Here is a 22,993-nt window from a genome sequence, read left to right on the forward strand (position 1 = left end):
TCACAACAATCCCAGGAACTGGGGGCTATTATCGTTTCAATTCTACAGGTAAACAAACCTACACTAAAAGAAATGAAACATACCCAGAGTCACAGAGCTAGTATTAGCTGATAGGCAATCAAATAGGAGCCCCTTCCTCAGAATTAAGCAAGATAAAGAAAGACTTTTAGTTTCATACCAATTCCAATACTGTATCACTAATAGTTACACAGAATACTGTTTCTGATTTTTGTAGCCATTTTTGTACTGGCACTCCCAATAAAAAACTTTAGATGAGTGTCCCTGTAAAATTGAGTTCCTCTTACTCTTTGATAGCATCTGTGATCATATCAGCAGGTGTAATTGTTCTTTTGTTAATATCCAAACTAATCCTATTAAGGCTAACAGTAGAAGTGTGGCCTACTACAATTTAGTACCAAGGTCCAAAACATAAAAGGAGATCTGGTATCCATTTACACCTCCAAATAATACACTTTTTAACTGTAGTGAAGTGGTCAATTCCCCCAAAGACATTTTAAGCATCTGCCTGAAGTGTTAAATGAGTTAGTTCCCCTATCAAACCGATTAGAATAGACAAATTAATTGGAAAAGAAATCCATTGTATAATATTATGTACAATTTACTCGCTTAAATAAAACCCAACTTGCGAGATAAGAGAGGCTTCTCTTCTTTGTAGAAAGATGGAATTTCTGTTGGTTAAACATGGCATACACCAATTAGGAAAAATAAAACAGTTAATTGTATTCATTCAATGACCTCTCTAGGCATTTGTAAGCAACAGATATTTAACCTTCCTCTTTATGTTTTCTTGGAGGACAAAAGAAAATCCAGAGAGTAAGCTTTTGCAGGCTTTTAAAAGAGGTCATATAAGTTACTTCCTTTTGCTAAATTGATAAAAGCTGACCAAAAAGAGGGTTTGGAAACCAAAATACGGAATTTGGTAATTTAGCTTGAATTATAAAGTGATCGTTTTTGCAGTTTTTATGCAACTGAAAATAACATACACCAATGTACCTAAGGGCATTTGTGTGTATAAAGAGTACAGGCAGCAAATTATAATATACATTACCTACATTCATACTTTGTATTTATGCTAAAATTAGGTTCATTAAATAAATGAGGATTACATTTATTTGAAATGCACTGCTACCAAGTTAAACTACCATTGAGGCCTAGCAAATTGACCAGAGAGCTTATCATTTGTTTTGCTGATCTCTCTTTTGATGTGCTAAGAGCCCCTAATAAGGATAGTTAAAGCATTAAACTGAGAACTCAAGTGTGAAAACGAACATTATCTCCTAATTTGATGATAGACATTAATTGTGGCTTATATTTCACAGTTCATCATTGAGAGAAATTTCCACATCTGGGTAGCTTTTTAGTTGCCCACATAGTAGTCCCCCAAATTATACCCCAATGAAAGTGGAGAAAACCAGCTACACAATTTACCAACATTGGTAGGACAGACTTTTAAAAAGTTCTTTTATTTATATTAAAGAGCCTGCAACTGATTGAATATGGATCTGTTTGTTTGGGTTGTCTTCTAGAAAAGAAGGCCACATGCTCACAAATAAGCAAAAACACCACATTACCTAGGGAACGGGGAAGGACTGAATTGTTTACGCATAAGTGAAAGCAAACATTTCTTCCACTCTCCCAAATGTATTCACAAGACAAAGGTAAGTAATTATATTCATTGTATTATTTATTTATTTTTATCTTAGAATTAAGTTTAGAATTTTGTCCTGATGCATTTCCAACAAAAGGACTACATATGTGCACACGCGCACGCTCACACATTCCTCCATGTGTATACACCCACATAAGCCCCATCCCCACATTCATGCCCACATATTCTCCCTTGCTGTGCAATCCATTCTGTTCTTGAGCTAGGATAGCAATGGATACAGGCATTTGTGCTTTTTTAAGCATTTACCTTGCATATAGGTCAAAATATTACCTTCCTTCTGGAATTAATATATTCTTAGATATATAAAATGGATATTTTTGTCAATTTACTGTCTTTTTGCAGGATATAAACTGAAGCAGAACTCAATCAATTTCTTTTATTCTATCTGCTGTCAGTGAATATGTAAATATATCCTATAATTTCTAGAAGTATTTTTAATCTCCATAATAGTATTCATAATATTAGACTATTTCTTATATTATTTTTAAAATAAGTTTCACAAAGAGATTATAGTAAACCTGAATTACTCTCAAAAGTAAGTGGCCAAATCATTGTTGGTAAATCTTTGTTGAAATTCTACAATTTTGATTTTCTATAACATTTTCAAAATATCAGTATCACTGTATTCATTCTTTTTAATATTCATTGTATCTACAACCTATTATGTATCAGGTACTTTACTTGATTCTAGGCATACAAAGAGGAAGAAAGTTTTGCCTGTCTTAACAGAGCTATAAGCTCCACTGAATGAAGGGGACTAACTTGTAAATACCATTTATCAAAATGGAAGTACCATGTATAAGAAGGACACGAAATGTACAAGACCTACAAGACAGCTCTGTAATTGATCGATTACTTTCTGGGCACAAAGAAATGCTGGAATGATAGAATTTAGAAAAGTTGAAGCAGGCCTTCAGAGACACAGTCTAACCTAGATTCCTGAGTCCTTTGCAATTGTTTATGGTAGATCTAACTAGTACATTGATCTAGAGCCTCTTACTCATATTAGAGCAAGCTGAAAACATACATGTGACTATGTGTACGTGTTCATTATCATTTAGATTGCATTTCTGGGTTCTAGTTGTTATGGTAAAACAAATGCTTTATGTTACACAAATGTGCCATTAGAACAGCTAATACCTATACACATTATGTAACACCAAAATGAAAGTGTTTATTTAAGCAAATTTTGAGGCAGTCACAACTCCTTCCCATTTCTCTTGGATTTGATGTGAACTCTTTTCATAGAACATCCCTGAAGAAATACAGGGAGCTAGAAAGCACATGACTTAGGTTTTATTAGTTAACGGTCCTACACTGCTGATGGTAACGATAATTCTGGCTCTGAGAAAGAGAAACAGTGAAGAAAGGAAGAGAATATGATTGAGTGCATAGAAAGAAGACAGTTTTTTGGACTACTTATACAATGTGACAAATGTACAAGCTCCTTTCTAAGAGTAAAGATATTATAGTTAAAAAAAGGATGGTAAAAAAGTGCTCAGAATCTGGAGTCTACCATACTTTTTTCTCTGATTCCTTTAACAAGAATGGATTACTTTTAAAGATTAGTTTATTTTAATGAATCTTTTAGTATACAGTAAATTATTAAAATCTAATACTCATAAGATTTTTATGGTACAAAATAGGTTTTCATAAGCACAACAGTAATAGTTCCCTAAAAACATGAATTTGGTTCATTTTATCAAATTGCACCCTCCACAGAATGAATACTAATACGTCATACTCAGTATGACACTATCCGTACCTTTGAAATTAAGGAATTCTTTATCATCAGCCTTAACATCTCCCACATAACTCAATGCACCCCTTGATGAAAGGCTCAATTTACAATTTTTAAGTCTAATTTAAATGTGTTTTATTTTGTTGCTGCAATCTACTGACATAGATAATAGCTGATTACAGAGCACTTATGTATGAGTATGCATATAATTTCATGGAATTGTAAGAATATTGATTCTGCATCACTGATTGGGATAACAGGTAAGGATCTTTCTATGTGTACATATCTCACAAGACCAGTATCATAAGGCACATAGACTTGTTTAAAGTGCTTTGATTATATATCCTGAAGATTTGCTCATGTCATAGGATGTTTTTCTAAATCATGATTTTAAATAGCCACATGGTATTTCAGCATTTAAATGTAACATAATGTATCCATTCAATTCTCTAAGCTTTTAGATTAGCTTTCAGATTTTCTAAATCTTCACTCTTGTAAATAATAATATAATGCACATTCTTACATATAAATTTCTTGCACATACCTGATTATTTTATTAAGTTAAAGAGAAGAGCTATAGTCAAAGGTATGAACAGGTGGATAGCAATGATGATTCTTGCCAAATAACTCCAAAATGGTTGTGCAAGTACAAGTACAATGTACAAGTACACTGTACACGAGTTATTGTGTTTTCCATACTTTTGTTAACAATAGGTATTAACATCAAACTGGTACAGCCACTGTGGAAAACAGTATGGAAATTCCTCAAAAAGTTAAACACAGAGGGGTACCTAGGTGGCTCAGTCGGTTAAGTGTCCAACTCTTGGTTTCAGGTTGGGTTGTGATTTCAGGGTCCTGGGACTGAGTCCTGCATTGGTTCCATAATCAACACAGAGTCTGCTTGTCCCTCTCCCTCTGTTCCTCCCCTTGCTCTCTTTCTCTCATATAAATAAATAAAAAATCTTTCTAAAAAAAAGTTAAAAAATAGAACTACCTTATGATCCAATAATTACACTACAGGGTATTTATCCAAAAATACAAAAACACTAACTCAAAGGGACACATGCACCCTTATGTGTATAGTAGCATTATTTATAATAGCAAAATTATAGAAGCAACCCAAGTGTCCATTAACAAATAAATGGATAAAGAAGGTGTGGTGTACACACACACACACACACACACACACACACCACAATGGAATATTACTCAGCCATAAAAAAGAGTGAAATCTTGCCATTTGCAATGACATCAATGGAGTCAGAGAGTATAATGCTAAGTAAAATAAGTCAGCCAGAGAAAGACAAATACCATATGATTTCACTCATACGTCGAATTTAAGAAACAAAACAAATAAGCAAATGGAGGTTAAAAAAAGAGAGAGAGAAACAAACCAAGAAACAGACTCTTAACTATAGAGAACAAATTGATGGCTACCAGAGGGTAGGTGGATGGGGGGATGGGTGAAATAGGCAATAGAAATTAAAGAGCACACTAATGATGAGCACAAGGTATTGTAGAGAAGTGCTCAATCACTATGTGGTACACCTGAAACTAATATAACACAGTAAGTTAACTATATCAGAATTAAAACAAAACAAAATAAAATAAAGCAATAGATATTAACACTTATGATTATCAATATGACAAGCAAAAGGTATAATTTTTAAATTTTGCATTTTTTAGCTATGATTAAAAATGTTGATAACTTTGTTTTTTGTGCATGTTCTTTTGCACTGACATCTTTACTTTGGGGTAGTATATTTTTTTTCACAATGTTCCTTTAATTTTGAGGCACTAAATGACAAAATGGAAAAAGGAGACATTTTTACAAGTCATGGAGCAATATAACTATGTGAATGTATTTGGGCTCACTGCAAGCATTCTATAAATTGCTGTTGATTTTTGGCCTTACAGTGAAAACTTTAACACCTTTATCAAGTGATAATTAATAAGGCAGTTGTAGGTCCAGACCTAATACTCATAAAATACCCAAGGCAGACTAAGCAATAAACATAAAGTTCATCGAAATGTAATTGAAACCACATATTTCTAAATATCTTTCAAAAGTACCTGAAGATATTATTCATAAAGCAAGGTTAAATATAGAATTAAATGACATTATTTAAAGTACAAAAAGTTTCCATTTTTACATATATTTTCTTTCCTTTGAGACTAGAAGTGGTCATTTTAATTTATTGTGTGTTAAGAAAGAAGCCCATATTTGAAGGAGAAAATTAATCTATTAGACTACAGACTACATGATGCATTTTAAGTAAAGGTATGACATCTGAGTTTTACTCCAAGGATGGATGGGAAACCAGTGAATGGTATTAACCAGGGGAGTGACATTAGCTGACCAGATTTTGAAAGATCATACTCTGATCACTGTGGGGAGAGTAGACTGTGAGGCTAGAGTGAAAGCCAAGAGAGAGTTTAAGAAGTTACCACTAATGTCCAGAGAGAAATAGCAATAACAATAAATAGCAATGGCTTGGATCAGGATGGTAGCACTGCAAAAGGAGAGAAGTAATTATGTTGGTCCTAATCAATCAATCTTATTGATGGATTAAATGCAATAGGACAGAACTTCACAACAACTCCTAAATTTTTGGCTTAAGCACCTGATGATGTCATTTATGAAGATAGGAAAGGCTCAAGAAAAAGTGAGTATAGGAAAGTAAGTAAGTGTAGATTAAGTGTTCGCTTCCAAGAAGAAACAAAAGTGGCTGTTGAGTTATTTTGGGTGCAAAGTCAGACACTATGATTTCAATAATGGCAGGACCTAAATATGAATTAATAAATGTTACCTTATAGGGAAATAAGGTCTTTGCAGATGTGGCTTAATTAAGAATTGTGTGGGGTACCTCGGTGCTGCAGTCAATTAAGCACCTGACTCTTGGTTTTGGCTTAGGTCATGATCTCAGGGTCCTGGGATCGAGGGCTGTGTCGGGCTTCACACTTAGCACGGAGTCCACTTGGGATTCTCTCTATCTCTCCCTCTGCCTATCCTGCTTGTGCTCTCTCTCCAAAATAAACAAATAAATCTTTAAAAAAAATTTGTGATGGGGAGCAGAGATTATTCTGGATTATCCATGTGGAGTTTAAATCATATATGTCCTTACCAAGGAGTAGAGGCAGAGGGAGATTACACATACACAGAAAGGAGGTGATGTGAAGATGGAGCTGACAGAGATTTAAAAATGTTGGCCTTGAAGAGTAATGTGGCCACAACCAAGGAATGTCAGTAGTCCCCAGAAGCTGAAAGAAGTAAGGAATAGATTCACTCCTAGAGCCTCCAGAGGGAGTGTAGTCATGCTGACAACAGGATTTCAGTCCAGTGATAATGATTTCAGACTTCTGGCCTTCAGAACTGTGAGAGAATAAATTCCTGTTGCTCTAAGTCATTAAATTTGTCATAATTGGTGACATCAGCCTAGGAAACTAAAACAGATTTTGATATTGAGAGTAGGGTGCTGCTGTAACAAATTCCTGAAAATATGGAAGTGCCCTTGAGATCAAGTAATGGGTAGAGGCTGTGACAATTTTCAGATGCATGACAGAAAAAGCTTAGATTGCTTTGAACCAACTCTTGATAGAATTATGGATGTTTAAGGCACTTCTAGTAAGGGCTCAGAAAGAAATTAAGCACATGTTACTGAAAATCGGAGGAATGGTGATCCTTAGTACATAGCATCAGAAAGTCTAGCAGAAATATGCCCTATCATATGGAAAGCAGAACTTATAAGCAATGAACTTCAATATTTCACTGAGAGTGCAGCCTTATTTCTTCTTATTGCTTATAGCAAATGTCAAAGGAAAAAGGAAAACTCAAGGAAGAAAGTAGTAAGCAAAAATAAACCAGGACTTCATGATTTGGGAAATTCTCAGCCTCTTAAATTGCAAAAAATTCTAAACTTATGAGACTTACTGTGAGGAGAATGAACTCTGAATATAAAGCTATGGGTATGGCTGGACAACCATTGGCCACTACTATAGCCTCAGTAGAAAGGTGGCCCTGTCAAGATCTTGATTTCTTCCCAGCAATACTAATTTTGAATTTCTGACCTCTAAAACTGTGAAAGAATAAACCATTGATTTCAGCCACCATGTTTGTAATTGAGAAAGTAGGGCAGAAAGGTTGCTTTTTTTTTTTATTTTATTTTAAATAGAACTTAGGGAATGGAGACCTAATTGATTATCTGACATATGAACACAAATTATTACTCATGCTACTCTTCCTTCTTGCTCTCTATCATAATTCCAACAAACGTTTTGGTAGAAGCCATGTAGAGACACCTGACAAAAGGTTTTATTGGCCCCACTGAAGTTAACTGCAGCACTTAGCAGAAATATAGCTCTACACTCAAATTTCTAAAATAATATCAAATATAAATTTGATCAAATTGTGACTCCTCCTCTCCAGGTAAACAAGTCTCAGTCTTCTATATAAAAGGATAAATTTAGTCAAAGGAATCTGTTTGAATGAGACACAACCAATTCATCCTAACAGCAAAAGCAACGTGCTATTTAAAAAAAAAAAACAAAACAATGTGCTTATGACTGGCACATCCACCCACCGGCACAGGGAAAAGTCGTGAAGTTGGTCAAATCATCATTTAAGTCATTTGGCTGACTGGCTAGACGCAAATTCCAGTAAACATGGACTCCATGCATAAGGCTTTGAGGACTTCCACTCCTGCTGGGAAAGCTGCAGGTCATTACCACATAAAACTGCCTCTGCTGTTACATATTTCAAATTAGTATTTTTTCCTCTCTCCACTCCATCCGTTTCCAGACTACTGGTGCCCTTCCCACTGTGCATAAAATTAAGCATTAGATGGCTGCTTAGTAATCATGATGTGGTTTGTTTGTTTATTTTTGGAATGCATATAGGGGGTGCTTTTACAATTATCTTTATTCTCTGTAATTAATTTCCAGAGCATTAAATGTAAATTAGCCCTCTGTGTGAAGTGTCAATGCTATCACCTAAACAAGGAAAGAGGTTCAACTTTCCAAACTATGGGAGAATTTTCTCCACCTCATTCTATTAACTCATTGTGGAGGGAAACACTAAAGTAAAAAAAAAAAGAAAAAAGAGAGAGAGAGAGAGAAAAGGAAAATTTTAGGAAGCTAATCTTGCTTTCTCTGGCTTCATCTCTTCCCAAACTCATAATTGCTTTCTACAGCTTGCGGTAAATCCTTGGAGGACCAGCACAGGATGCTGCAGTGCAAAGTAAGCTAAGATCTAAATTTCCAATAGGTCAGAAAGCCCCAGCTTGATGACTATTAACCTCAGTGGTCAGTTTATTCAGAGCAGAGCATAGAGCAATTTCAACTGCACAATGAGCTCAGGTGCCTGAATATGCTTAGAATTTCTTTGGCTTTTTAAGTCCGACTTAGCAATTTTCAAGTGAAAACCACATAGTAAAACATTATTGGAAAAGCAATGTGAAAATTTTAGTCACTGTACTGCCCTTTCCTTTAGGATGAACTGATGTGAATCACACACATTGAGTATGACTGATATACAACATAACTTGTTGGAATATGTCATATTACATGCAAGTTTCTGTGGTGGTCTTTTCATTTTAATCACTGGATTTCTGAAACTAAGATGTGACTGTCCACAGGAAGAATCCAAATTAGTTACCCCCCCTTCCCTTGCCAATGTACCAAATACGTTGCTAAAATGTATATTTAGAAGAGGAGATAGCCTTAAATATCGTAAACATTTAAAGCCCAAATTTCTTGCATTTGATCATGTGATTAAGGGACCTCTTTGGTCTCACTGGTAAACAACTATCAGCCTTACAATCACAGGACCAGTTTCATAAAAGTATGTCACCCAAATGCTGTATTTATTTTAGAGAGATTTCAAATTCTATTTTAAATGCTTTGTAACATTTTGCCATACAAATCAATACTGGAGTTCTGACAGAATCTTATGGAAAAAAACTTGTATCAATTCTTTGTCTTTTTCTTTGCTCTTATCTTGATCTAAATACGTTTCAAATACATAAATCACAATAGGCACAGAAATATAACAAACATTACAAGTAAAAGATGATCTCTGTTTCCATGAATGCATCTTCAAAACTGAGGTATATTGAGAGGCAAGGTAGAAAGTGACTAATCAACTATAAAATATAGATGTTGCGGGTGCCTGGATGGCTCAGTCGTTAAGCGTCTGCCTTTGGCTCAGGTCATGATCTTAGTGTCCTGGAATTGAACCCTATGTCAGGGTCCCTGCTCAGCGGGGAGCCTACTTCTCCAGCTCCCACTCCCCCTGCTTGTGCGCACCCTCTCTCTCTTTCTCTCTCTCTCTGTCAAATAAATAAATAAAATCTTTAAAAAATAAATAAAATATAGATGTCATATCCCTAGTTTGAAATGTGTTAAGACCTTGAGTTCTGGATTACAATATACCAGGATCCTTGTCCTGCCACTTGTTGGCTATGTGACTTCAAGCTAATCATTTAACTTCCATAAACCTGGGTTTCTTATTCATTAGGAAAAAAGAAATGATAGTTATCTACTTCTAGAGCAGTTATGAGGATTTAGATTATGTGTATTTAGATTAATATGTATTTAGATTAATAACTCAATAGATATTAGCCATTGACATTGATTTTCCATGGTACATAGATAACTCTGGCAAATGTTAAATTAGATGTCACCTTAGAAATCATCCAGAACAGGAGAAAGATGCCGAAATGTCTCCAAAATCCAGATGGGTAACATAAAAAGTAAAACAGCTAGTGTCTAAAGGGACTCAACAGACTGCCTGTTCTATCTAAAAGTTAAAATACTCCCAACCCTCCCGCCCTTTACCTTTATCCTCCTCCTCTACTATGTATAGATTAAACAGAATACACGAAAAGCCAAATTGGCCCATGGCTACTGGTATATAGTCCTTGATTTGATTTCACCCCCCACATTTCGCAGAGCATAAAATGGAGACATAGAAAGGTGGTCTTCCCCCAAATTTGTACGATTAATTAACAGCAAGAGTTCATATCACCTCACTCATTTGCAGGGCAATATTCTTCACTGTGAATAATCTGACCACATATACAACGTTTTATTTGTAATCTTAAAGAAAATTACTAGTTTATATGCTGCATCTTTCTCAGAAGCCTACAATAAACTACTTACCACAGTTTTCCTAGCGTTATGATATCTCTAATAGCAATTGAAGCAGCAATCTAGTAAACCTAAAGGAAGAAAAGTGGCCCTATTTTAAGACAGTTGTTTAGTGAGTCACTTGCTATTAACACCTTGAATGTATACAATGCATGGTTCTCAATTTCACTAAAGGCCAAGGATGAAACATTTGCCTAATGTTACTGTTTCAATCTGCTTTAACACTTAGGTCCTACATTTTGTTCAAAATAACTTTGCCACTAGGTGGAAACCTTTAAAAGATGATGGCTGTTTCTTTTTCTACAGTACCAGGTTTAATGCTAACATATGGATGTTATACAAAGTTAAAAATTTTTGTTTCCTCTGAATTAAAAAAAAAACCAAATAAGGGCTCTAAGAGGCTCTGAAACAATTGGAAATGCAGTTCAGTTAAAGTCTAAATTATCTTTAAAAGTATTTTTTTGAAAGAAGCTATTCAGAACATACATATGCTAAATGTTTAAAATGAAGTTCAGTTCAAAAGCATTTGGAAAAGACTTCTTTTTGCTTTTGTCTCTTTTCCATATCATGTGCTATGCCTTAATATGATTTTGTTTTGCACTCACTAACAATTTTATATAATAGTTAGCATATTGAAATTGTCCACACCTGCTTCAGAGATTTATTAGGCATTTACTTATATATTTATTTGATTTGCACTTGGTACTCCATCTCTCATGAAATTGCCTGTTCATGCTCTGAGCTAGATTCAACCTTAGAGAAGCCAAAACAAGCACCCTTGGCGGTGGGTATAGCTTCTACAGCCATTATTGTAGCTAAAAGTCTGCTTTGCCCTGTTATCAAAATGCAAATAAAATTTTAAAAAATGTTTAGACATATACATTCCCTTATGCATTCATATTCATCCACTCAGAACCTAAAGCTACTTGGATTTATTTCCTAACCAAAACATCAAAATCTACATTTTTTTAAGTTGAAATTCATTAAAGCATTATAGTTCCAGAAGCAAGAAATAGCTGACACAGATTCCAGAATAATTTCTTGGGATTATTTAGAACACATTGGAACATATATCTGTTACTGAAGCACATAAGCTAACTGTGGGACTGGATTTTTACAAGTTATTTGCAGAAGATTTGAGGATAGCTGATCCTTATTCTCAGAGCCACACTACTAAAAGTGTAAAGCTAATAGTTCACAATATTTGAGCGGAATCTGGAGAAACAAAGGAGAACTGTTCCCCACAGTTTTGTGCAACTAAGCGGTAGCATTCAGGAATGTTCTAATCACTCTTGTCTAGCATCTGGCAATAACTTCTGCTGATGGCAAGTGAACAGATTTGATGGATGGTATTGAATCTGGAATGGAAATGTTATTTTCCCTAATGTGCCCAGGTCCCTTTCAGGATGTCTGATAAAGCTTTACTTTGGGGATGGGATATATAAACTACCTCTATCTATTAATCTAATGCTTATTTAAGGGGGACTCTGTCATATTAAGTCTATGTGCAAATGTTGATTCAAACAGCCAAGTGAAGAAGAAATTTGAAATGTCTTTGCTTTTAGAATCATGCTATTTTAGAACAAGGATTTTTTTAATTAAATGCAATAAATTATTGTACTCTTCCAAATGATAGCAGAAAATCTAGAAAAAGCAAATTGTTTTCACAAAATTCAGAATTAGAACCTGGTTCTTTTGAATCATAATCTAGAGGTTGCTCCAGTGTACCTAAACATTTCACTCCATTTGGTTTCTATAATTCATATGCCAAACCATTTCAAACCTAGTTGCATATAGAATCATGGGGCAGGGTGAAAAATAAAAAAATACTGATAAAAATATTGATGTAAAGGCCCCAACACAGACCAATTAAACAAAAATAGAATCTCTTGAATAAGGCCCTGGCATAGGGTGGTGTATGTGTGTGTTTAATTCCCAAGATGATTCTAAAATGCAAGATGGTTGAGAACCAGGTGGTTCATACTTTGGTCATGTTTATCAGAAAATAAGCAAACAGATATTGTGTCCTGTCCTAGTCTCCCCTGCATCTGGCCAGTTCCTTACCTTCCAGGCTCCTCAACCAAAACGTATTTACTTGAGAAATGCTTCAAAACACGAACAAATAGCTTCTCGTATGATAAAATGTTGCATACAAAACTATTTTGCTAGAATAATTTATAAAACGTTGTTGTATCTTTTAAAGTTTTGATGTTTTATTTTTCCCAGGAGTATTTGAATTTTAGAAGAAAAATAACAGAGAAAGAGCTTCAATTTAATGGGAGGATTTTAGATGGATCAAAGATTGTGAAAGTTATTTTGGGTGAAAGACCTTCCTAGACCCTCTAAAATGATACCATATTTATGAATGTCTACTCTACAATCCTGATTGTTCCATCCTATTTTGTACTGCTGTTTAACTTGGTACCATCATATGAATACCCTTTCAGTTCACACAAGTTTGAGGGATAAGGTACCAATGATTAAATGATTATGTTCTAAGCACTACTTTAATCAACACAATCATTCCTCCTTCCTAGGAAGCAGATGCCGTTATTCCCATGTAAGATATGGGAAAATTAATAAAGGAGGTAAATTGGCTAAAGTCATTCATCTACTCTGCAAAAGAACCAGAGCTCTAAACAATTTCTATCTAGTTCCACAGCAAACGTACTTTATGATATCATGCTTTACAAAGTCCAGAATGATCAGGATCAAACAAAATAAACCAAAACAAAAATACAATATGGAGCCAGACCACAAATCAGCTTAAAATGCCCACTGTTTACATAATTTGATATATGCCTTCAGAAGATTTTTAACAACGTTTAAATATTTAATTGGCACTAGACACACAATAGTCAACACCTTGAACAAACAGCTGTAGTTTCTCTAACACTATCTTATAAAAATGAAACTTCTACATATTGTTTCCGGAAGAGCAGCTTGGTTTTCACACGGAGCTCTGTTAACATTAAGTCCCTTGTTTGTCCTAGAAATTTCCAAAAGAATGGTGTATTCACAGGAAAAAAAATCAGTACTTCAACAGTCCAGTCAGGAACACACTTCAAAAAGGTCTGTGGTACTTCTTGTACCTCTAGCATAACTGATGACCTCCTGACCCCATACTCACCCAGGGACCCAGGTGCCATGCAGATGACTTGATGGATATCCCTGGTGTCACAATCAGAGCCTGTGGTTTGCGTGTCGTACTTACTTGCTCTGGTCTTTGGCCACCACCCTGCCTACGGTGAACGCAGATGACCTCCTCAAAGTGAAGAAATTCTCCGAGAAGTTTGGACAGGAAAGTTAAAAGGTTCTTCACTTGTATGACGGTGAAGGTGGGAGGTTGACTGGGGTAAATCCATGGCACTGCCCACGTTTAGACCCCGACAGGGTTCTAGTGCTCATCCTAAAGTCGCTACGCCCTCACCTTAGCTGTCTGGCCACCAACCGAGCGCAGAAATGAAGGGCTTCCTTAGCTGCAGAAACGCAGCAGCACTTTCAGCACACAGTGCATAACTGGCCTTTCCTCGCACTTTCGCCACACCACGCAGTACAAGCTCTCCCTACTTCTGCTCCTCTTCCGCATCCTCCGCAATGCTTTACCTGCCTCTCCTTGTTTTTTGTTGGTTTTTTTTAACTCTTTTCCCCCATAATTAATTCTGCTTAGATTTTTGTCTCGTTTATAAAATTAAAATCACCCGGGGAGAAATAAGCATTTATTCTTCAAAATTGTATTTGCTCTACAGGATTCATATGCTAAAATTTACAAAAAGCTGATGAAAGAAATCAAAGAAAAACTTTTCAAAAAAAAAAAGAAAAGAAAGAAAAATACCATCTTTATGTATCGAAATGCAACATAGCAAAGATGCAGATTCTACGCAAATTGATCTATAGGTTTAATGCAATTTCTACCAAAATCTCAGCGAGATGTTACATAGATACAGGCAAACTTATTCTAAAATTTATCTGGAAAGGCACAAACCTTAGAATAGATAAAACAATCTTGAGGAAAAAAGAATAGTGTCAGAGGAATTGGTCAACCTAATATTAAGGTCTACTATATGGCTCCACGAATCAGGATAGCACGGTATTGGTGGAGGAATAGACATAACAATCAAAGGAAAAAAAAAAAAATAGAGAAACAAAATAGACCCAAACAAATAGGTCCAACTGATTTTGGACAAAAGAGCAAAAGCAATTCAATAGAGGAAGGATAGCCTTTTTGACAAATGGTGCTAGAGCACTTAGACATCTAAGGTAAACTCAAATCAATCAATCCAACAACCAACTTCAGTCACACCTTATACTAAATTTCACACCCTATACTAAAATTAAGTTACAATAGATCACAGACTTAAAATGTAAAAAATACAACTATAAAACTTTTAGAAAAAAGTAGGAGAAAATCTTTAGGATCTAGGGCTAGGGAGAGAGTTCTTGGATTTGACATCAAAGCCATGATCCAAAAAAGGAAAAAATAAATAAATTGAACCTCTTCAAAATTAAGTCTTTGCTCTGCAACAGACCCTATTAAAAGAATGAAAAAACAAGTCTATCTCTTATACACACACACCCAGAAGGACAAGAAAGAGACTGGGAGGAAATATTTGCAAATCATTTATCCAACAAAGGACCACTGTTTAGAGTATATAAAGATTTCCCAAAACTCTGTAGTAAAAATAAATTTAAAAAAAGACAGAAAGAGAGAAAGAAAGGAAGAAAGAAGAAAGGAAAGAAAATGAGCAAAAGATATGAAGAATGAAGAGACATTTCATTTCACCAAATATGATGGCAAACACACAAAAAGATATTCAAATTTATTTGCCATTAGGAAAATATAAATTAAAACTACAGTGAGATATTACATATCAGAATGCTTAAAAAAAGAATAAGACCAAATTCTGGGGAGAATGTAGAGAAACTAGATCACTCATATGTTGCTGATGGGGTTGTAAAATGGCACAACTAGTTTGGCAAATAATTTTAAGAGTAGTTGGAATATAATTGGCAGTCTCTTATAAAATTAAACACGTAACTACCATATGATCCAGCATTTGCACACTTGAGAATTTATCCCAGAAAAATAAAAGTTGTTTTGATTCTAAAACCTGTGCATGAATGTTCCTGTCAGCTTTATTCATAATAGTCAAAAACTAGAAACAACCCAGATGTTCTCTAAATGTTTCATGGTTCAACAAACTGTTGTACCACCATACCATGGGATTCTAGTCAGCAATAAAAGAGAATATGCTATCAATACACAGAACAACTTGGATTTTCCAAGGAATTATGCTGAGTGAAAAAAAAAAGGCCAATCCCAAAGATTACCTGCTATATGATTCCATTCATATAACAGTATAGAAATGACAATATTACAGAAATGGAGAACAGATTAGTGGTTGTCACGGATTAGGGATGAAGTGGAGAGGGATTAGCAGGGAAGTAGGTGTGGAGCACCAGAAGGGGTTGTGGTAAAGAAATGGTTTTGTATCTTGACTTTATCAATGTCAGTATCCCAGTTGTGACACTGTACTATTAGTTTAGACATGGTGGGCAAAACTGAGTAGGGAGTACAAGGGAATCTCTCTGTATTATTTCTTAAAAAAAAAAAAAAGAAAAAGATTTTAGGGGCACCTGGGTGGCTCAGTCAGTTAAGCATCTGCCTTTGGCTCAGGTCATGATCCTGGGGTTCTGGGATTGAGCCCCGCATTGATGGGACTCCCTGTGCCACGGGGAGCCTGCTTCTCCCTCCCCCTCTGCTCCTCCCCCTGCTTGTTCTCCCCCCCCCTCTTTCTCTCTGTCAAATAAATAAATTAAATAGTTTCTACTATTTTATTTATTTGAGAGACTCCATGAGCAGGGGGAGGAGCAGAGGGGGAGGGAGAAGCAGACTCCCCACCAAGCCTGGAGCCCGCCTCAGGGTTGGATTCCAGGACCCTGAGATCATGACCTGAGCGAAATCAGACGCTGAACTGACTGAGGCACCCAGGTGCCTCTCTCTATATTTTTTTCTTACAATTGCACATGAACCTACAAATATCTCAAAGTAAAAAATTTAGTTTAAAAAATTATTTTTCTGCTCAAAAGTAAGGGTGTTAAATGCTAAATTTGATAAAAATTATAAATCTAACCAATGTGTTTAATTAAGAACTGAAATAACTTTTTTTGTTCTATATGTGCCTTAAAAACCATTTATTAAAATCATTTTTAGAACATTTGGAATTGTAGAGGCATAATTTTTAGTAAATTAAGAACATTTATAAATAGCTGAGAATTCAGGAGAAATAGACTTAAAATTGTAGCCAAAACTCACTTTTTATTAGTTCTATGTCCTTAAGTAATTGGTTGGCGTATAACAGATTTTCAAATATCTGAGGAGGAAGTTGAGAATGAGAAAGAAATAGCAGTGAGGGTGGTGATAATTATGATAATGGTGGTGGTGGTGGTAGGGGTGGTGACAATGACCATGGATTAAATTTTGGGTTTAGGGATATAGGTTTTATTTTGCAAATCAAAACTTTTTTGTGTATGGCAATGAGGTGACTAGAGTCTAGAATTAAGATTATGTCTAATGTGTTTTTATTGTTATTTTATTTACAAGTGTTCTTCACTTTGAAATCCACTTCATGATCTTTCCTTAAATTAGTGTTTTGTGACTGTTGTATTTCTGTGTTTTTTGTTTTACTCTTAAGGTACCTCATAAAACTAATCTCACTTCTGACTATTAACTTAGCTTCATTCTTAGCTGGTGGTATCTCTGCTATTTTCTCTTTTCCCAACTCTCTTTAAAATACCATACTGCTATGCTGAGGTCTCTTTAAAATATTGACCAATTTATATGAATTACAATTCCAAGCAAGCAATAGAAGGTCATTTAACCCATACATTTAGAGTGTGTGTGTATATAATCAATTCTCATGGAACTATGTCTATTAACATGTATTGCCAATCTCTATTGAAGGATCCAACTTCCCTTAGAGAAACAAACAATCACAATTATAATCTTATAATTTTGGACAAGCTAGACATGTTTGGTTTAACATGTTTAAAAATGCAAAATAAACGTTGTGTATTTGGAAATAACATTTTTTTAAAGTAGGGTAATAGCACAATATTTTCTCTTTCACACAATCATTGCCACACAAACCTCCAGTGGCAAAGCATTTTTTACATTGTATGCTGATTGAGAATTCTCAGTCTATCAAAGTGACAGAAGTGTTCTGAGTTCATACTAATTATCGCAAAATTATACCTAGAAGTAAACTTATCCTTTTTATTAATGTCTGATTTTCACCTGCTTCATTGTCCCGGATCTGAGACATAAGCCAACACATGATGTGTTGTAAATTTGGTTTGCAAATATGCACCTAAGGTGGGAAACTCAGCAAGATTTGATAAACAGACTGTTTTCTGTTTAAACGTAAATTTTATGATGGTATTTAGTACAACATGAAATGTCTATAAGGTGCCCTTGGGCAGGAACTCTTTGTTAACAAGCTATCAAGCTTAACTGGGATAACCCGTAGGAAATCTTTACTAAACAAACACAAGCCAGTCAATTCTTGGAGATGCTTGCATGTATCAGCACGACACAGTCATCGTCATCTTTAAAGACTAATCCCAAAGCTACTGCTGGTTGTATTCTGATTGTTGTGAGTCAGTTCAAATTTTATAAAACACCACTTGTCTTCCTAGTCTAAATTCCATTTTCTTACACCTGTTAGGATTTTTTTTTCTCTTATGCAAAAACTAGTCTCCCTTGAATTTAATTTAAAAGCTGTGTGCTCTCCAAGTTCAATAGTTTGAAATGGTAGAAAAACATGCAGTAATTTTCAGCTAACTTTCAATAAACTCTGAATGATAGAAGCATGCTGAGTTGAAGGCTATATGAAACATGAGAAGAATATTGATCATTTATCTGTTATCTGGCTTTTCCAGCAATTCTTGGGAGGCTTGTTGCTCAGGTAGAAGCAGGGTGGCAGTAGGAGCCCTACTTTTGAGTGAAGGTGAAATGCTGACCTCTCTTCTCTTTTCTGAACATCATTAAAATGTCCATGAAAGTGGAGTCTCCTCACTACTGCAGCTGCCCTAGGACAGTGCCCTTCAAGGGATGACTCTGCTTGACAAAAATCATTAATCAATGTTAAAAATATCAGTTTCTGCTGCTCCTGACCCTGGTGCATACTCTATGGAATGGCCTACTTGAGAGGGGTCTGGGTTTCTAATTAACACATGCACATGTTCTGGAGGGTGGATGCCTTTTTGATGCTCTCCCTTGCAGTCCCACAAAGTGTCATATGTATCACAATGACCATAATCTAATTCCAAGTGTCCCCAAGTACCTTCTGATTTAGTGCTACTTTTACTTGATGCAGTTATGGATAGGAAACCTGATTTTATTTGTATGGATTATATAGATCTACATACTTCAGAATAGACTTGATGTAGGAAAATCAAATACCCTTTAAATTTTTTGATATGGTTGTCTATTTTCTTGTAAAAAATATATATAGCTTTGTACCTTAAGGAAACTAAATATAAGGACATATTTAATTTTGTTTACTTCTTTTAGGAAACTAAGTCAGATAGCCATTTATTGCCATAAATAGTCATCATTCTTCAAACTGGGAATAATGAACATTAATCTAAATAAATATTTGCATTACTTCATTTTATTGTAAGTCATCACAGATTCACATCATAATAAAATTGTGGCCTAAGATCATATTCTAGCATGTTCTTGGAGCCTAAAGAAATACAAAAAGTATGATGTTTATATTCAGAATTTATATAACATATAATTTACATATTTGGGGTCATTTAGAATCCTTTTCATGTTTATTATATTGAGTAATTATAACTACATTTAAATATGTTCTTAAAAAATGAATAAATATGCTCTTAAGTTATAAGATTGTCAAATTTCAAAGTTGAAACCTAGAATTTCTAACTGTGTCAATGAAAGCTTAGTACTTATCCAGATGGCTTAATTTTCTGATAGTGGGCCAAGAGAAAGTAATATTTTAAATAATGTTTAAAATATCCACAGATTTTTTAAGGTTAAGATATTAAATAAAATTTTAATATCAATATTAATCCTATAATCTAGGGAAAAATATGAATAATACCAAACCAAAGCCATATTAATGTTACACATTTTAGAAAACTAGCCAATATATTAATAAATAGTGTTGCTTGGACCAAATTATACTTATCCTTTAAAGTTTATAAATAATTAAAATGTTTTGTCACTTAAAATAATAAATGCCTTTCTTATCCTTAACCTATTATTCAGGTAAGATTTAGACAGTTATTTTTGTTATAGCAATACCTTACCAAACCTAATCTGATTTTAACATTTTACCTAAGAAACAAACCTCATTGTTTAAATAATAGAAAAAACATTATTTTTCAAAGTCCCAATCACAGCCATAATGCCCCAGCTATGGGAAGGTGGGAGTGACATTTTATCCTATGTAAGGCAAAAGTGTAATAATTTTTTATTCCCAGTTGGATTTAAACCATTTTTGCAGAATGAATTGTAGTAAACCTTGGCTGGTCAACAAATTTACTTGGTCAGAGGGAATCTCTTCTGTTGAGAATTCCACATAAAACTTTAGCCAAATCATATGATTATACTAATAATTATAACACTGTCTATGCATTACATTAAGAAACATGTATTTCTAGGGGCGCCTGGGAAGTGCAGTCATTAAACGTCTGCCTTCGGCTCAGGGCGTAATCCCAGCGTTATGGGATCGAGCCCCACATCAGGCTCCTCCGCTGGAAGCCTGCTTCTTCCTCTCCCACTCCCCCTGCTTGTGTTCCCTATCTGGCTGGCTGTCTCTCTGTCAAATAAATAAAATAAAACCTTTTAAAAAAAGAAAAGAAGCATGTATTTCTAGACTATAAAGAGCTATAGTATAATTTTGTTCAAAGTTAACGAGTGCCTCATTTGGAAACTTGATCCTTGACTTGCTCTGACCTTGGATTCTATTTTAAACCAAAAGGTTTGCTTAATAGCAACTTCTTCAGAAATTTCCTGTAAGCTAGCAGAGCAGGTATTTATGGACAGATGATTCACACAATAAATATTTATTGAACTCCTTCTACACAACTGGGATCAGGTATGGCACTAAATATGTAGGAGAAAGATTTGTCCTTCCCTGATGTAGTTTCCATTTTAATGTAGAAATCTGCCTTTAAACAAATAATCAATGCAAATAACATTTATCATATTTTGTAATTATATATACAAACGAAAACTGGAGAATATGTGAGAGAGTATAGAAGAAACATTGATGTCGATTTGGAAGTCTGAGGAAGTAAGCTGAGGTATGCACTGATATGGCCAGCTGGAGTTTGGACAAGGGCATTTCAAGAACAGGGAATGACTGTGTGAGTTTCCAGAGGCAGGAAAGAGCTATACCCACTTGAAAGCCCAAGAGCAGAATCAATCAATGGAAGCAGGATCCCTCACAAGATGGATAAGGCTAAAGTTATGCACAAGTCAGAACTTGGCCAGGTGTTAAAGAGCCTACTTCACAAGTGTAGTATATCAGAAGGTTATGAGTAAAGATTCAGTGTGACTGGATTAATATGTTACACTTCTGCCCTATCCAATTAAATTAGCTGTAGCAAGTTTCACCATTCTTCCTGAGTCCTATAAAAGGCAAATCTAAGATACACATGCAAAAAGAAAGGAAATGCAATTTGTAAGTATCCTTTGGGTTATTAGGAGTTAGAACAGAGTTGGTGAATGATCATTTCCAATCCTAGGGGTGGGGAGATAGGCAGAGATTTTGCATCTGAGATGTTGTTTTTAAGTAATAGTATTTTTCCTCAAGAGTGATTGTATTTGTATTGTGACACTTAACCTTACTGCTCCAGGCTAGATAACTCACACACACATTTCAATTAAAAATTTAGCCTACAAACTGATGTTTTAAACTGGTAGTCTAGACAATAATTCTTAAGGTTAGAAGAAAGCATCTTTCCAATAGGTCTTTCCTGTTGCCATGGAAAAAAAGCTGCAATATTATAAATAAACAACAACCTGGGAGCTCATTCTTCTAAACAGATTGAAGACAGATGCTAACATGTCAGCAAAAGCTGAGTACAAATCCAACATCATTCTGTACATCAAATGTTTACATAGATGTCATTTAAATGAGATTCTCATTATATTAAATGAATATACAACACCATTTCTCAGTATGGCAAGCAATAGAAAACTCAATTATTTTCTATTAAAACTATTCTATCTTGAATGAGATTACAGTCCTCTGGTTATCCAGTACTCATAGAGCACTTATCCAGAAAATACAGTTTCTATAAGATACTAGTTTGCTACAAGACATAATTTTCCAAATTTAATGTACAGAAACTCATGTCTCAATTACCTTTAAAAGTATCTTTTTTATTGGCATTATTTCAGTAAATTTCTGGTATCAGAAATAACATAGCTTGCATATATTTGAGACATATATTTAATTAAAATGGTCATTCTTCAGGGTGCCTCATGGCTCAGTTGGTTAAATGTCTGCCTTAGGCTCAGGCTCAGGTAATGATCCTGGGTTCCTGGGATCTGTTGGCCTGTGTCTGGCTCTCTGCTCAGCGGAAACTCTGCTTCTCCCCCTGCCCCCCTCCCTCTGCTTGTGCTCCCGTGCTCTTCTCTCTTTCTCAAATAAATAAATGAGATCTTAAAAAATGGTCATTCTTCTCTACAAAACAATATTATTCTTTATAAATTTGCACCTTGATCTTTATATTTCAAAGGTATATGAGAGAGGGTCTGAACTTTTTTCACCTTACAAATTAGTCATCAGCATTGTAAAAACTAACTTTAGCTGAGGGAAATTCATCTCAACAAATTAATTACTGTCATTTTTTCATGTCCAGTCTCTGTTCATGAATTTATGTTATTAAGAAAGTAGCTTTGATTTGGAATCACACTGAAATTAGAACCCTGACACTCTCCTTAACTATATGTGTAAACATCTGTAAATTATTAAATCACTCTAGTCTAATTTTTTTATCATTAAGACGATAATAATAACATAATTGAAAGAGTTATTGTAGAAACTAAATAGCCTAGGGCCAACTTGGCCCACTATAAATGCAATAATCTGTTGCTGTTATCACTGATAATAATGGGGACATCTGCATCTGTACTCCCTGAGTGATTTTAGGTATAATCAACTAAGTTGTTTGAGAATCACTGTTCTAGAGAGATCAAGTGATTTGTATGATAGTCAAAAAAGCATGTAACTGATGTTGAGAATGAAAATAAACTGGATGTCACATGAATGGTTGGTGAGAGTGCAAATAGTACAACAACTCTTGAAAATAGTTTAGCCTTTCTTTAAAAACTAACATATACCTACATGCACCCCACAAATACACTCATAAGT

Source organism: Ailuropoda melanoleuca, chromosome 3, assembly GCF_002007445.2.
Source record: "Ailuropoda melanoleuca isolate Jingjing chromosome 3, ASM200744v2, whole genome shotgun sequence".
Classification (NCBI taxonomy): domain Eukaryota; kingdom Metazoa; phylum Chordata; class Mammalia; order Carnivora; family Ursidae; genus Ailuropoda; species Ailuropoda melanoleuca.